The sequence below is a fragment of the Rhagoletis zephyria genome, unplaced genomic scaffold (assembly GCF_001687245.7).
Source record: "Rhagoletis zephyria isolate East Lansing unplaced genomic scaffold, Rhagoletis_zephyria_1.1 Rzeph_scaffold_00234, whole genome shotgun sequence".
NCBI classification, from domain to species: domain Eukaryota; kingdom Metazoa; phylum Arthropoda; class Insecta; order Diptera; family Tephritidae; genus Rhagoletis; species Rhagoletis zephyria.
This window is the reverse complement of record NW_016157318.1, coordinates 240,423-253,594: the sequence shown is the minus strand read 5'-3', so window position 1 is coordinate 253,594 and position 13,172 is coordinate 240,423. Positions and strand designations below refer to the sequence as shown.

Sequence of the window (13,172 nt, the reverse complement as noted above, 5' to 3'; positions counted from 1 at the left end):
TGAAAAAGAATCTGCGAAGTTCAGAAAAAAAGTGTATTGAAAGTAATTTTTGTAAGGGGATATTTAATAGAAACTTGTAAAGAAAACCCACTCCCGATTGCGTCTGCATGACTCCTGCACGACTTTACAATTCACTTTAAGTTGGTTTTGTCATAGCTAATTAAAATTGAGGTATTAATCGAAATCTCGCCAAAAAGCTAACTATAAGTTGGTTAGTTTTAACAATTGATAATTTTTCACTGCAGGGACGGTTACCGAGATACATATATGTGATCATAAGTGGGCGGTGCCACGCCCACTTCCCAAAATTTTATCATAAACGTATATCCTGGTAAAGAATTGTTGCAACCATCAATTTTGAATAAATTAGCTTTAACAGTTACTGATTTATCGAAGTTTTTGTATTTCTCTAAATTACCGTTATATGGGATGTAGGCGTGGTTATTGTCCGATTTTAAAAATTCTCGGCCATTTAGTATGTTGTGCGAAGGCCAACAACTGTGCCAAGTTTGGAAGAAATTGGTGCAGCGGTTACCAAGATATACACATGTAACCATAAGTGGGCGTGGCTACGCCCATTTTCCAAAAATTTATAATATTCTTATTTTTCGTCTAAAACTTATTGTAAATATCAATTTTGAGTGAATAATCTCCAGTAGTTACTAAAATATCGCAGTTTTCTTATTTCTGAAAATTACCGTTTTATGGGATGTGGGCGTGGTTATTGTCCGATTTTAAAAATTTTCGGCCATTTAGTATGATTTGCGAAGGCCAACAACTGTGCCAAGTTTGGAAGAAATTGGTGCAGCAAAAATTTATAATATTCTTATTTTTCGTCTGAAAATTTTTGTAAATATCAATTTTGAGTGAATTATCTGAGAGGTAACCAGTTTCATCTTTTAATGTGTGCAAATTCGCACGCCGTGTACTAAAATTAATCATTGCCTGTTTACTCTTACATACCAAATTTGTCGCAAGAGCAAAATTACACATAACATGTTTAAAATAAAGTAATGTTTATTATTAGTAGGAAATGAGTAGTCCACTTGCAAACAGCGTTATGTGATTTTATAATAGAAAGCCATAAATTTGAAAAAGCGACTACGACAACAAGTAACATTTAAATTGAATCTTTTTTATTATTATCTGAAAATTTGGATAAATAGGAGCCTTATAAAATTGTAACATAACATAACATGTCATAAGATAACATTAACAGTCTATACGACCTAAAGCAGCTTTCTAAGTTCATCAGAAGATTGATACTTTTGAAAGTTCATAAATAAGTATGATAGCGACTTTTGGAAGAAGACTTAACATTTGATGCTATTTTTTCAGAATATAAAAAGATTTTGCACTCTGTTGTTAGTGGACATGCAACTACTTTAAATACTGGTACGTAATCCGCCAAAAACTAAGAATCGAAAAAATTTTACATAGCGCACTTTGCAAGTAGACTACTCAAATGTATTTGTAGTTTGAAAAATTTTGCAATTTTAAACATTCTATATATGTTTATGTGTATATTTTAAAGATCTCAAGTTCAAAATCAAATACTGAACATCTTATACGTATATTTATACAGATTCTTGTTGAAAAATAGATATTTTTCAGTAGTAGTTTTACATGCTCTTTTTAGAGTGTACTTGCTATTTATTATATTTACTTTGCAAAATACTTATGCACAAAAAATGTACTTTATAAATTGAAATTACAAATGTTTCATTTTATGCACATGTGTTCCAAGTCCTTAAGATGGGTTAAATTATGTCTTTTTCATGAGAATGTTTGGTTTTCTTACAAATTATGAGATGTATATGTAAAAAAAGAAAATTGGATACATTTGGATACATTTTTGGCTTGGTAAGGGATACATTTTCTTGAGACGGCGCGGCAACACTGGTGCCATATTGAAGATAAAAAAGTGCCAAAATGTGCCAAAAAGCAATATAAAAGTGTCAAAAGGGTGCCATTCATATTAATTCTTCCGGTTTAGCATTAAAATTAGAAACACATTCCTTAAACAAAAGTCCAATGCCAAAGTAAGATAAACCAGTTGTATACACCACAGAAAATAAAAAATTTTTGTTGAGGAAAAGAAGTTCACGCAAACGTTTTCACAGAAATGTATCGAAATATTATTGTTTTTCAAAAGTGCCATTTCGGCACTTTGTGCCAAATTAAAAAATTAAGTGCCATTTGAAGTAAAATAGGGCCAAAAATGGCACAGCTTGAATAAAAGTTCAAAAATCACTACCAATGCCATTTGTGAAAGAGTTACATCTCCAGATAGTTGAACTTTGCACAAGGAATATTTGATGATGATTGGAGTGCAATGGGGTATAGTCGTTGAGCTGGGTATGCAGTTACAGTTGCATGGCTATACTCAATCCCGACTCTTGCGTCCTCGTTCGCGCACTCTGGGCAACGTGAGCAACCGATGTGCAAGATGCGGTAACCAATCCGAGTGGAGCCTTGGGCCACGGCAGAAAGAGAGGGAGCTTCGGTGGGGCCACTCCGACTTATTTGGTTTAAAAGCTCACTGAATTCTGCAGCGTCTGTTCACCAGTAGGTGCGGCTGCAATCGGGTGTCTGCTAGGAGCAAGCGGCTCGCTATATAAACGTGTATTTGATTGCGAAACCACCCCCGTCCCAGCAATGGGTTGTGGGTTGGGTGTGGGATCCGCCACGTAAAAACCACTTCCAGTGAAGAAGCCTTGGATGAGACCCCCCTTATGATGACGACCACGGCAAACGTTTAACGGACTACGATTTGAGGGCATGTACCTGGAATATCCGGACCCTTAATGGGGAAGGTTCCTCTGCCCGGCTGGTTGATGTCCTCGTAACGACAAAAGCTGAAATCACCGCCATCCAAGAAATGCGTTGGACGGGGCAAGGCAAACAATGTTTGGGGCCTTGCGACGTCTACTACAGCTCCCATGTACAGGAGAGAGACTCCGTCGCCGAGTACTGTCGTCTCTGTGCAGCAAAAAATGTCCGCCTAAATATGCAAGGAAAGCTTAACGTCGAAAAGCTGCAATCACAACAGGCAGTGGGTGTTTTCGCTATTCGACTCTCACACCTGCTCTCAGAGAGCACTCTTCAGCAAACCGACATATGCGAGCAGTGGAACCACCCGCTCATTAAGTACCGCCGCCGAAGAAGTAGTCGGATTTCAGGGTAAGAACAACTGGTACGATGAGGAATGTCAGGAAGCTGCAGAGAAAAAAGATGCCGCCTACAGGGCCACGCTGCGATCGGGCGCAACGCGCGCTATGTGGGACTGCTATAGGGATCTGAAGAGGGAAGCGAGACGTATTTACCGCAATAAGAAGAGAGAGGCCGAAATACGTGAGTGGGAAGAGCTTGAACTGCTGGCCGACAGGAATAATGCCCGAAAATTTTACCAGAGAGTAAAGCAACTTACGGAAGGTTTCAAGGCCAGGGCGTACTCCTGTAAGAACAACAATGGCAGCAGCATGGAAAGTTGTGGAGAAGAAGAACCCGAGCCCGCAGTCGATGATGTCGGAGTGGACGTTTCACCGCCTGACTATGATGAGGTATGAATAGCAATAACGCGGCTGAAAAACAACAAAGCTGCTGGAGCTGACAGCCTGCCAGCTGAGCTATTCAAGTACGGCGGCGAGGAGTTGTTAACGTGCATGCATCAACTCATGTGCAGAATATGGTCAGATGAACGAGTGCCCGGCGACTGGAATTTAAGTGTGCTCTGCCCAATCCACNGGTTGGGTGTGGGATCCGCCACGTAAAAACCACTTCCAGTGAAGAAGCCTTGGATGAGACCCCCCTTATGATGACGACCACGGCAAACGTTTAACGGACTACGATTTGAGGGCATGTACCTGGAATATCCGGACCCTTAATGGGGAAGGTTCCTCTGCCCGGCTGGTTGATGTCCTCGTAACGACAAAAGCTGAAATCACCGCCATCCAAGAAATGCGTTGGACGGGGCAAGGCAAACAATGTTTGGGGCCTTGCGACGTCTACTACAGCTCCCATGTACAGGAGAGAGACTCCGTCGCCGAGTACTGTCGTCTCTGTGCAGCAAAAAATGTCCGCCTAAATATGCAAGGAAAGCTTAACGTCGAAAAGCTGCAATCACAACAGGCAGTGGGTGTTTTCGCTATTCGACTCTCACACCTGCTCTCAGAGAGCACTCTTCAGCAAACCGACATATGCGAGCAGTGGAACCACCCGCTCATTAAGTACCGCCGCCGAAGAAGTAGTCGGATTTCAGGGTAAGAACAACTGGTACGATGAGGAATGTCAGGAAGCTGCAGAGAAAAAAGATGCCGCCTACAGGGCCACGCTGCGATCGGGCGCAACGCGCGCTATGTGGGACNCAGCATGGAAAGTTGTGGAGAAGAAGAACCCGAGCCCGCAGTCGATGATGTCGGAGTGGACGTTTCACCGCCTGACTATGATGAGGTATGAATAGCAATAACGCGGCTGAAAAACAACAAAGCTGCTGGAGCTGACAGCCTGCCAGCTGAGCTATTCAAGTACGGCGGCGAGGAGTTGTTAACGTGCATGCATCAACTCATGTGCAGAATATGGTCAGATGAACGAGTGCCCGGCGACTGGAATTTAAGTGTGCTCTGCCCAATCCACAAGAAAGGTGACCGCGCCATTCGCGCCAACTACCGCGGGATCAGCCTTCTAAGCATAGGTTACAAGGTCTTATCGAGCGTATTGTGTGAAAGACTAATGCCCACCGTCAATGAACTGATTGGACCTTATCAGTGTGCTACTATACTGGTACTACTACTACTACTGCTACTGCTACTAACGGGTGATTTTTTTGAGGTTAGGATTTTCATGCATTAGTATTTGACAGATCACGTGGGATTTCAGACATGGTGTCAAAGAGAAAGATGCTCAGTATGCTTTGACATTTCATCATGAATAGACTTACTNCGAAAAGCTGCAATCACAACAGGCAGTGGGTGTTTTCGCTATTCGACTCTCACACCTGCTCTCAGAGAGCACTCTTCAGCAAACCGACATATGCGAGCAGTGGAACCACCCGCTCATTAAGTACCGCCGCCGAAGAAGTAGTCGGATTTCAGGGTAAGAACAACTGGTACGATGAGGAATGTCAGGAAGCTGCAGAGAAAAAAGATGCCGCCTACAGGGCCACGCTGCGATCGGGCGCAACGCGNAAATCACCCGTTATATGTGTGAACTATTTCTTGCACGTTTATTTGCCAAAAGTTCTTCAACGGCTCGGCGCCGGTGAGTCATTCGCAATCGTATTCTGCGAATGCCGCATTATACTAAAGCCAGCTTTTCGACATAAGCTACTATTTCAAATGAACACAGATATATTTTGACGTAGAATAAGTCTTACGTTTCGATATGGATGCATTTTGCCATATCGCACACCTAGATCTAAAGTAAGCTAACTCAAAATTCATAGAGGGAAATTTAACAGCTTGTGGATCGTACAGATTCAACTCAATTAATACAAAAATAGGTGTAACAGTAGTTTTTTAGTTTATGTATACATATAATAATGAAGAAAAAATATTTTCAGTAATTGGATGTAAGTGCTATGAATTGATTTATGCAAAGAATCGCCCAAATTTTTTTTTTGAGTTGATTGCGCTTTAGATCTAGGTGAGTGATATGATCAGAACTGTACCGTTCATTCGATTTCACAAAATGAGGTGCCAAATTAAAGAGCGTGGAGATATGGAATAACATATTAAGTTTTCAAAAAGAGTGGCCACCTGATAAAAAATTTATTTCAAACGATTTATAAGTTGAATTAGAATATGGGTATCGATCGAAATGGTTTTGAAAAGATTTTATTTCTTAATTATATGCAGGAGGTAAGTATATGCAATAGGTTAAATAAATTACTTTAATAGGGATATTAATCAAAATTGCTTTGAAAAAATTTTAGTTCCAAACTACGTGCAGGAGTGTTTTAAAAATTAAATTTAACTTGAATTAAAAGAATTTGATAATTTAAATATTTATCACAATACGGGTGTCGGATAAAAAAGGTTTAAAAAGTTATTAATTTCAAAATATTTTAACCAGTGTTACCACCTGTTTAAAAAGCTAAACTGAGTGTATATAATAGGTCAAATAATTTGATACAATGAGGATGTCAATCAAAATGGCATTAAAAGACCTTAGTTTCTAAAGTCCATGTAGGAACGTTGCCGTTTAAGAAATCAAGGCAATTAAATTAAGGCAATAAGAAAATTTGAATACGTATCCTGATATGGGTGCAACACGAAAGAGGTTGTGGTTTTAAAATATTTTTAAGAGGGCTGTTTATAAAGTTAAATTCGATGCAAATTAATTATTTAAATATAGATATCAATCAAATGGCTTTGAAGAAACTGTATCCCAAAACATATGTAGGAGGGTTGCCACCAGTTTAAAATTCTAAATGCAGCTTTAATTAAGGGAATTAGATAATTTAAATATGTATATTGTATATTTGGGTGTCACACGAAAAAGGTCTAACAAGGTTTTAGTTTGAAAATATTTTTAACAGTGTTTCCACCTGTTTAAAAAGCCGGATTTATTAAAGTTATACACAAGTTACTGCATGAAATATTAAAATATGGGCGTCAAACGAACTTTATTTAACTTGAACATACAGAGGGCTTCCACCTGTTTAAAAAGTTAAACTCGATTTATTTAATAGGTTAAAGGAATCATTAAAAACTTGGTAGCACTTGCAATGGGTTTAAAATTCAATCCAATAAAATCAAAAGGAATATTTTATGTGCAGTATTTACCCTGAATGTGATCCTTTTTTATATGTCTTGGACACCAAAAAAATATGTTTTATTGTTTTAAATATGAATTCGTAAAGAACAGATTGTTTGCATATTTCAGATTGTTTTAGTTATATTTGTGGCGGATATACACATATGGACAAAAGTGTTCGTCACTTATCATTTATACCCTTTGAAGGTATGGTGTGCCACGCCAATGAAATAACTGCAAATTTTGTTTGAGAATTTTCATAGTTATTATAACGCTGGAAAAATTTTTCCGCTGGAAAAAATGGCGGAAAGTTGCCAACTGTTGGGCTGAGCGTAACTACTCAACTGTGCGTTTCTAAGACAAACAGCCAACGGTTACCCAACAGCTACGACTTATGAACGCGCCCAATGTAATCACGCACAGTTTAGCTCAACTAAGAAGAGATGAGCAGCGTCGAAATGGACGACCCATAACTACGCCCAGATGAAATATCTACCACCAAGCGCGAGCTGCTAGCTACTGTGGCAAGAAGAATATGCAAAAGGTAAGAGGCGTTGCGAAATAGCCGGATTTGCCATGGCGAGCAGGGACGCATGACCCGACAAGGGCGGGTGCTTTCTTGGAAGACAAAGGACGGCTCCAAGTTGATGCAACTTTCAAACGGACTGCAACGAACGTAGAGCTTCGTGCTTCAACCCATCTCCCGACCAAATATGTGACGGTGGTACCGCGATTAGAACGGTAAATGACGGTAGGAGGTTTAGTTTGGGTTAAAGTCTCACACTGACGGTGTTAGGCTTTCTATGTTTCCGCCTCGAAAAAAAACCCCCACAACACATTATAACACAAGGCAATACAATACAACACAACATAACATGTCATTCTTCCATTTGATCTTTTTCTATTTTTTGTCTCTACCTTTATCTCTAATTTTTTCTCTATCTTTGTCGTTGCCGGTTTTTTATCTTTTCATTTTTATATTTATCATTTCGTTGACTTTTATCTAGATCTATATCTTCATTCTTTTCTTCATTTACATCAATCATCGCAACGATTGCTACTTCTGCGATGTGAAAATAAACGGAATTTATCCCGGTAATCGGAGCCAGCATATCTAAATCCACTAATGAGCCTAAACTCGATTAATCCGAACACAATACTCTGATCCAGAGTATGTATGCAGCCAACCAGAACTTCAACGATTTAATCAAAAGGAACTAAATAATTTAGCAAGTGATCTTAACTTATCAAAAGAAGCTTTTGAAATTTTGGGATCTCGTTAAAAAATAATAATTGTCGTAGACAGGAAACCAACATTACCTTTTAGAGCACCAGAGCAATCAGCAAACTTCAGAGAGGACAGAAAGTAAAGCTCAACAACTAATTTATTGGTATTATAAAACTACAATTTTTGCTGTCGCATAAAAAGCTTACAACTTTCTAAATTCATAAAACAGACTGCTAAGGGAGCATTTCATACATAATTATGCATTTGCATATATGTATGTGCGTACACAATCACAATTGTCGATAATTGCGGTGGTGATAATACATAATGCATGGCGTGGTGATTTCCTGATAATATGCATAAACAATTAAATGGAACGTGTAAACTTAGTTTTATTACTGTCATTAGCTCAGTATTTCAATCAGTTGGACGTAGTCACTGAACAAAGTATTTATTATATGTATGCAAACGACATTTTTTAGTTTTATGTTTATTTAACAATGTTAACAAAATAATCATATTATCTGGATACGCTTGTTGCTTATTAAAGCAAAAAGTAGAATTATATCAAAGGTATACAATTCATTAAATGACAATTTGACTGTATGTATTTTATTTGAAGGTCGCAGATTAAGTGCGATTTTTCCGCACCGTTGGCTGTCATGCTTTGTTTGGCATCCCCAAATCACTTTCTGATTCGCGGCTGTTAACTTGACGATGGTACTTCCAGAAGAGCATACCTTGCAGTTTTGTAGGTGTGAAGTGGAAATAAGCAAAGTGCGTGTTTTTTACATGTCACGACTTTTCCACGGGTGAACCTTAGCGGAGTTGAGAAAAAACAGGAAAAACTGATTTTAAAAACTGTCACTGCCACTGCCACTGCGCTATTGTATTTTGGGCTTAACTTTCAATTGTAAGGGCAAGGAAAAATACCCCATTCCTGATAATATGAAAGTTTTAAACGTTCCATATTTAAATTGGGGACCACTGTATCAACTCACGTAAGCGAACATTTAGTACATTCAAAGCTTTTCTTCGCGAAACTCTAATCAAAATACTGCCAGAAAACTTCAAAATGCATCTTGTAGTTCAATGTTACTACAACTATAGAGATTAAAGTTTTGTGAGTTAAAAACTAGAAAAGATAAAATACACTCTAAAAAGTGCATGTAAAACTACTACTGAAAAGTGTTTATTTTTCAACCAGAATCTGTTCAAGTATACGCACAAGATGTTCAAGATTTGGTTTTGAACATGAATTGTTTAAAATATACACATAAATATACACATGAAATGTTTAAAGTTGCAAACATTTTGAAAGTAAAAATATATGTTTTACAAAAAACAAATACTAAGGGGCGCACGCAGGAATATATTTTTAGGGGGAAAGACTTTATACTTCTAAATATATATCATCAGAAAATACTGAAAATTCGCTCTTTAAAATACATTTATGCACGTTTTATGTACAGAATGAAATAAAAAATAAACTTTTTAAAGTTTCATAAATTGCATTTTATTTACATAAAATTTACAAAGAACTCAGACATTTTCAACCGGCTTCAAAAAAGGGGAGGTTATCAATTCTTCGGAGTATTTTTACTTCTTTTATTTATTCCACCGCATAACTTTGCACTGCGTGAACCGATTTTTTTACCGGAAAGATAATACCTTAAAGGTCGTCCCGTAATTTGGTTTAGATCCGATCATTAAATCATGAAAAAATTAACGGTTAAAGATGCACTCAACTTTCAAAAGTAATACAAAATTTTACAAATTTATTTTAATATAAATAAATTAAATAATTTCACGAAATTTTTACACTTTTTTATTAATTTCCGTCGATTTCTGGTTTCTCATTTTTTAATACTTCGAATAACGAAAATTTAGCTGAACTTGTATTTTTATAATGTAGCTCATTTTGGTGGAACGAATTCCAAGTTAGCAAATTAAATCTTCGAATGCTTGTTAAGTACATATCAGTGGTAAACTTTTTTAGGCTGTAAAGTGTAAAAAGCAACTGTAAGTGAGCATGCATTGCATATTTTTAGGACAATGTTTTCATTCGCAGTTAAACTTTAAAGAGCTCTCAAGAAAAAAGAAAAATTCCTTACAAAATGGCACACAAGAATTGGAAAAGAAATTTTTAATTTTAATAAATTTAACCCCAAAACCCACCCCTTGTGTACGCTACGTGACAAATTTGATATTTAAAAGTAAACAGACAGTGCTTAATTTTGCACACAGTAGGAGGAAACTGGTTACCTCTCTTTATATGCGTAAATTTAAACGAAAATTTTTTAGAGGAAATTTTAAACATTTTATGTGTAAACTATGAAAATGTGAACAATAAATGTTTAAAACTCAAAAAAACCAATTTGAAATTTGTTCTACGCCACACATATTATAAGTAAAAGTAAGCAAGCAGTGTGTAAATTTGCATTCATTAAGAGAGGAAACGAGTTACCTATCTTAATATGCGCAAATTTAAACAACAATTTTTTGGACTGTAGTCAAAGATCAAAGTAGAACAAATTTTTCATATAATGAAACTACTTCATAGTTTTTCTCTTTTTACTTGTAAAATAAACATTTCTAACATAAATTTATCTATGTATATTTTAAGTATTTTTAGTTTTTTTCCTATTTTGGTGCCTTCTTTTGCCTTTTTCCGATTTCTAGTGACTTTACCTGCATATTTCGCTATTTGATTTTGCCTTTTCTAGCCTATTTCGTTAAATTATTTTGCCTTTTTTATAGGTTTTGAGGTCCTAAAAATCCGTTCCTTGGTTATTACGCTCTGTAATCCGGTTATATTGACTTGGTTTTCTATGATTCTTCTCTGTTCGTAGGCATGTAGGCACAGTAAATAAAAGGAAATTGACCGGAGCGAGAACGATGGAGATAGGTTGGAATAAAAGGCGTATAAATACTCATGTGAATAAACTTACAATCAGCGTTGCCGTTTTGATACAATTGTATCAACTTTTTTTTTCAATTTTAAGATTTGATACTTTGATACTTTTTTGTTCACAAATGCCCCATTTTGATACTTTTGGCTGGGAGGAATGAATTTTTGAAAACTATGAATAATATTACTAGATTAAAGGCAAATAATTTTTTGCTTGGCCCTAGCCACATAAAAACAATACGCATTGTTTGTACTAAATTTCACAGTTATTGCGCTAAAATCAAAATCATTTTGATATTTTACTCATGCTTGTGTATTGTACAATAATTTGTGATGCGCATGACGAAAACAGCGCAATTTTTAGTCTAGTTTTGACATTTTGGTGTGCAGATCGTGCTGCAAAATGGATAAGAGCGTAGAAAAAAATAATTTTTTTTTAATATTATTTTCTTGCGTTTAATGCTGAAGCTATCAAAATATACAACGCGAATTCACATTTCTCCAAAATAAGGTTTGCGCATTTTTATTGTGTAGTAATTTCCGCAATATTGACTTGTACAAGTCTCGGGTTGCGCAATGATTTTGTGTAGTTTAGGGGCCCTATAAGTTTGTTTTTCGTTGTGCAAGTAAGCATACAGATTCTCTGTTTTTGTTAAAGCAAGTAATATTAATTTGTTTAAACTATGGAATCAATTATACAATTTTTTTTTATTATTTGTTTTTCAAATAAAAGCTTAAAAAATAACAGTTGTGTTTGCTTTCGATACTCTTTGATACTTTTTCTGCTTGGCAACTGTTACTTTTTTCAAGCTCGCGGCAACATTGCTTACCATACCATTCATTGGGGAAAGTATAAATACACACATAAGTAGGAATATATTTACATATGAAATCGGGATAGTGCGTAGGTACATAGTATTTAACAGAGGTGTGGGCACGAAGGAATTGTGCATGGACCCTAATACACGTTTCTTAACCACGCCCGACCCTCTTCTATTACCTCCCGACCGACTTTATATATAGTTGTTATAATCTGATAATTCTTGAGTTGATACTTATATTTTAAAAATTAATTTTTTGCTTTTTAGTTCAATTGTGATATATCTTTATGAAAATGGTTATTTTTTAAACAAACTGTATGTCGTTCAAAGGTACAGTATTTTTTTATGAAATTAAAACTGAATGTTTGGAGCATACAACAACGTGCGAAAAAACAAAAAAAAATTTAAAACACACGAAAGAATCGATATACCCACGAGACTATGGGCACAATATGGTAAAACTGTGTTTTTCATTTTTCACTTTGGCGTCATGATTTTTTTAAAGGACTTTGAAATTTTAATGATATGTTTAATTCAAAAAATTATTTAATAAAAACAGTGCAATGTAGAATTACAATTTGGGTACTAATGAGAGAGATATTAAAAACGATAAAGTTTTTTGGGTTACAAGGACGAATAGGTATTGAAAATGCGCTTTTAATAAATTTTATCTTTTTAAGTTAATAAAGTTTGCAGGACGAAATTCGATGATGAGGTCATGTGTATATTTGTCCCCAAACAATAAGCAAAAAAAATAAATAAAATTGCAAGTTTTCAAGGCCCTTTAAGCACAAAATTTCGAAAGGACATTTTCCATACTCATTCATTCTTTATGCACAAAAAAATTTAAGTTGTTATTTCTGCCGAATTTTTTATTTAATATGATACCCATATTGTTGTCCTACATTGCACCGAACTTTTTAAAATAATTTTTTTAAATAATTATATTTTTTAAATTTCAAAGTCCCTTAAAAAAATCCTTGCGTCAGAGAGAAAAACTATGTATGCAGTTTTACTATCATTTACCCATGGTTTTGCAAATATATTCATTTCTTTGAGTAAAATTTACTGTCGCACGGTGTATTTAATGCTTTTGGATTTCTATTTTTTTTAATTATAGGTTAATAATAATAATAGGTTAATTTAGCTAATTTCACCATTCACGATACCAGCATCCTGGTACAATCAACCCACAAGAACATACACGGCCAATCGAGAACCAACACATGATGGCACCAGCATGCTGGTATCTTGGACCCTTTTAGGTTTTTTAACAAATTATAACAAAAATTTGCTCCAGCTTTTGCTGAAAGGTAAATAAAAGCTCGCTGTACAGTTTTAGCGCATAACTTCAAAAATGCCAAATCTTGAGTCGTGCCTCTTTTGATAAAGGTGTGCGATATGGTATTTCTTCTAATTCGTTTTTCAAAAGGCAAATATTTTTCCTTGCCACAAT

At 35.9% G+C, this 13,172-nt stretch overlaps 1 protein-coding gene across 2 annotated transcripts in view; it reads right to left on the bottom strand.

The window, feature by feature from the left end:
* The window catches only part of amon (prohormone processing protease amontillado), a 240,163-nt gene that overhangs the window by 27,313 nt on the left and 199,678 nt on the right, over nt 1-13,172 (bottom strand). The gene's annotated exons all lie outside the window — the stretch shown is intronic.